This window comes from Ananas comosus, linkage group 22 (assembly GCF_001540865.1).
Source record: "Ananas comosus cultivar F153 linkage group 22, ASM154086v1, whole genome shotgun sequence".
NCBI classification, from domain to species: Eukaryota; Viridiplantae; Streptophyta; class Magnoliopsida; order Poales; family Bromeliaceae; genus Ananas; species Ananas comosus.
In genome coordinates this window covers 7,598,482-7,603,574 of record NC_033642.1, presented here as the reverse complement: position 1 = coordinate 7,603,574, position 5,093 = coordinate 7,598,482, and positions in this window count along the sequence as shown.

The following is a 5,093-nucleotide window of genomic DNA, read 5'->3' as shown; positions in this document are numbered from 1 at the left end:
AAGTGGAAGCTAAGGTGGTGTGGCTTTTGTACATTCAAAGTGGGGGTGGAATACATGCAGCTTTTGGAAACTACTTTTAATTAACACCAGAGAAACAAATTATTGAAGCTTAACAAAAGCAAGAGAATATATCNTATATATATAGCGAGGTAGTACGCTATCCGTTTCGTTTATTTTATTTAGAAATAAACTTAGCTGGAAATGTGAATCAATCAGGATTCGAACTTGAGTCTCGGATACCAATCATCAAATCCTTTGCCACTTGCTTTAGGGACGGTCGGTTTTTTTAGAAGCATACAAGTAACGTTACTCGGTGTTATTTGTGGAGTGAAAAAATTATTGCTATGATATTTATAAATATAGATATAACAATACTCAATTCTCTATTTGTAGAGTGAAAAATTGTTTAAATATAGTTCATTACGAGCTAATTTTTTAAAAACATATGTATAACCTGATTAACTAAATAGATTTTATATTTTTTTATGCTAGCACCCTGGAAAGTATATAGAAGTCCTTTTTCCTTTCCATAAAACTGAGCCGGTGCATGAATTATAGCGAGGATTTGGGCTGCCGTCACCGTGAAGTCTCGGGCGTCGCTCAGTCCAGTCAGAGGGGAGGGGGGTTGTGCGGGCGTACGGCGGTGGCAGCCCTGACCGGTTTGACGGCGTCAGCTGGCTGGCTCGCTGGCACAACGGGGATTATGACGTGACACGCGGCATCATTTCCTGCGCTCTACCTTTTTAGCATGGTGTCGGTGGGCCCAAATATTACCTGCACTCAGTGCACCCGAGATCCAATTTCGAATTCTAGTTGATTCATATTTCCAGCTAAGTTTATTTCTGAATGAAATAAACGAAGCGGGTAGCGTGCTATCTATGTCTCAAAAAAAATAAATAAATAAAGAAAAGATTCGAACATGAACAAGTCAGTTGAAATATCATGTTAAAAAATTTAACTTGTATTCAGCTTGTTCATTAATAAGTCAAACACGAATTAGCTCACGAACAACAAGCTAAATTCGTAGCATTACTACTTGATAAAAAATTTAAAAAAATAAAAAATTAGAATCTTAATTTAATAATTAAAATTTATATAATATAAGTTTCTTCCCATTTTTTGGTTAAAAATTTATTTTATATATATATTAGAGCGATATCGAGTTAAACAGGAATGAACTTGTCTCATATCATAATTTCGACTCATTTATTAAACGAGCGATCGATCTCAAATTTACATATAAACTGATTCACGAACAACGAGCCGAATTGTTAGTCTTACTCTCACAACCTTTATACTATTTTACTGATATTTTTATTGCATAATCGTTATTATTTATGAAGAAGATATTGATTTAATTAATGGGCAAAATGGCGCTTATGAAAAATTGTAAAGATTATGTATTCCTTTACACTCAGAAGTTACTAGTTTAAATTAGCTTTACTCCTATAAATATATAAGATAAGATGTTGGGAGTTGGGACACCAAGATATAACCTATAAATAAAATTATCTAATGAGATATTACGGTTTCAAAGAAAAAAAATAGGAAAAACTTCAAAAACCCCCTGTGGTTTCGTAGTCTCTCATTTTGCCCCCCCGTGGTTTAAAATGTATCAATTTGTCCTCCTGTGGTTTCTTTTTTCTCTTTTTTTTTTATCAATTTCATTATTATTTTTTAAATCAGTGATAAAGTTAAAATTAAATGGTACTAAAATGAATATTTGATAAATCTAGATGGGTATCTGAAGTTTTTTTGTATATAATTTAATGAAATATTAACAAAAAAGCTGCCGAAAAGATAAAAACGAAATCACAGGGGGACAATTTGATATATTTTAAATCACAGGGGGACAAAGTGAGAAACTACGAAACCACAACGGGAGGTTTTTTGAAGTTTTTCCTTAAAAAAAAAGGGAAACTTCAAAAATCCCCCTTGTGGTTTCGTAGTTTCTCACTTTGCCCCCCCCCGGTTTAAAATGTATCAATTTGCCCCCTGTTGTTTCTTTTTTTTCTTTTTCTAATCAATTTTATTATTTTTTTTCTTAAATCAGTGATAAAGTTAAAATTAAAGGGTACTGAAGTGAATATTTGATAAATCTAGATAGATATCTAAAAATTTTTGTATATAATTTAATAAAATATTAACAAAAAAAACTATCAAAAAGATAAAAACGAAACCACGGGAGAGTAATTTGATACATTTTAAACCACATGGGGGCAAAGTGAGAAACTACGAAACTAAAGAGGGGGTTTTTGAAGTTTTCCCAAAAAAAAACCTAGGGGGTTCAAAAGCCTGAGTGTACGTTGCACCAGGCGCATGCACCTCCGAATCTCTACTCTTCCTCCAAGAACGTTTCGGAACGTTTCAAGCCTCTTTAAAAAATATATATGAAAATCGAAGTGGATTTTATCTTTATCATCTTTACGATAGGGGAAAAGGCGATCGAAGAGAAAAGAAAGGAAGAGAGAGAGAGAGAGAGAGAGGTGGGCCCCAACCTGGAGTGAGAAGAGACGTTCCCTTCCTTTTTCTCTCTCTCTCTCTCTCCACATCTTTTTCTCTCTCTACTCTACTACGTACGTACACCCCCATCGATGAGAGAGAGAGTGTGTGTGTGTGTGAGAGAGAGAGAGAGAGAGAGAGAGAGAGAGAGAGAGAGAGGCTTCTTTTCCACGCTACGTACGTAGATGGTGTTTTGTGTGCGCAGGCGCAAGGACAAGGACCCAGACTGAAAGTCTAAGTAAAACGGAGACAAGCCTCTTTAAGAGCTTCTGCTTCCAGTAGTGGCAGCTGCTTTGTGGGCCTGCTGTCTGCATGCCTTGGCCGTTGCCCACTTTGGCCTATCTGGTGTCTCGGGGACAGTTGACATTTAATGCATTGCGAATTTTAGCCTACACCAGGTGCAATGATTCAAACATACTGTACTATTAGTCTAAATTACAAAAAAAAAATATTTATGTTAGTAATTTTTTTTTCTTCTTACTGTCATTGGAAAATCTACGTTTTATTTTTTTAGAAAATAAAAAAATATTCACCTCGGCTTCCACTGTCTTTCTTCCGTTAGGATTCCGTTTATATCTTATTTTTTATATCCAAAATATCTCAGAAATTCTTATCCATACCTGCACACATGTTCTTGGCTGTGGCCTCGCCCTTCGTCGCCACCTCGCCCTCTCCTACCCCTGTGCCCATGTCTAGACACACGCCTTCACCCTACTCTGCCGCCGAAATAAGCAAGATTGGAGAGGAGGAGATGAAGAATATGAAACAACTTGATCATTTTGTCACACCATACCTTCTGTGAATATTTTTTATTTTTTAGAGATGTAAAGCATAGATTTTTTAATGACAAGAAGAGAAGTGAAAAAACGGATATTGATAGAAGGTTTTATGTAATTTAGCCTTGCAATTATCATTCGATGCGAGATTTGAAATCTAACTCTAATATCAATTGTAACTAGTGAAATGCCCGTGCGATGCTGCGGATATAAAAATATTTTTATAATAAATTTTACTTTTTTTAATATTTTTATATAGTTTTATAAGTCTAATTATTAATTAAATAAAAATTATATAAAAATAATTTAATAGGTAAATCTATTTAAATAAAAGTCATTAAAATTGGTATATGCGCAAAGTAATTTATACAATAATTTATTTTATAAATATTTATATGAAAATGATTTGAGATAAATCTATCAAAATAATTTTTAATAGAGAGAGATGATTTATAATTAAAAGATAGATTTTTTAATGACAAGAAGAGAAGTGAAAAAAACGGATATTGATAGAAGTTTATGAATTAGCGCTTGCAATATCATATCGATGCGAGATTATGAAAATCTAACTCTAATATCCATTTGTAACATATGGAAATGGCCCGGCAATGCGCGATATAATATTTTTATATATAAATTTTTACTTTTTTATATATTTTTATATAGTTTTATAAGTCTAAATTAATAATTAAATAAACTTATATAAAATAATTTATCGGTAGATCTATTTAAAGTAAAAGTCATTAAAATGTGTATTTGCGCAAAGTAATTTACAACAATATTTATAAAGTAGTTTAATGATAAATGATTGGAGATAAATCTATAAAATTAATAAATAAAAAAAATAAAATTGTAAAAGAAATGTTTTAATAACATAATTATATACACAGAAATGCACTATATTTTAAAATTTACTCCTAAATTTAAATACTGTATTTTTTTATACAAATATTTTATCGGTGATTTAAATTTTGCATCTATCAGCGTTAGATTTTATTACGCAATTTATTTACACTATTATAATAAAGTTATATTAATTAATATATATAATGAAATTATGTAAAATAATAATTAATTTCATAGAGTTAGATTAAAAATTTAAATTGGTTTTAAAATAAATATTATATTAAATTAAAATTTGAAAGTACAAGTAAATTTTGATAATATGATATATATATATATATATATATATATTATAATATATAATATATATATAAATAATTATATATAATATATAATAGGAGGAAGTATAGATGTATAAGGAGGTTTGGGGGGACACGTGTCACCCTTTTGGGTCCCCCAAACCCTCCTTTAATGATAAAGGAAATGAGATAGATATTTGGTAAAAGAATCAAAATATATTTCTGAATTGAAAATTATCTTTATTGTTGTTTATAGTAATTCTTTTCAGAAAAATTATTTTATAAGATTTGAGGAAATATGCATTTTCTTTTTCCCGTCGATTTTCCGGTCGAATGTGAAAATCAATCTGCATAAAAATTTTTTTCGTAATTATTTTTTCACTGAATCAACACAAATGGATTTTTTTCAATTCAAACAAGTGTTGATAGAAAATTACCTTTTTCTACAAACCAAATACTACAAACGAACATTTTTTTCCACAAAAACTTTTTTTTCAGCAAAAGCCTATTTTTTAATAATTTTGTACCAAACATTCCTTACAGGTTGTTGATTCCCGGTCACGCGCTAAATGCTAATAGTAAACTATTAGTACTATATTATTTCTTTATGAATATATATATATATATAATAATATATAGTATAATAAAATATATATTATATTATATATATATA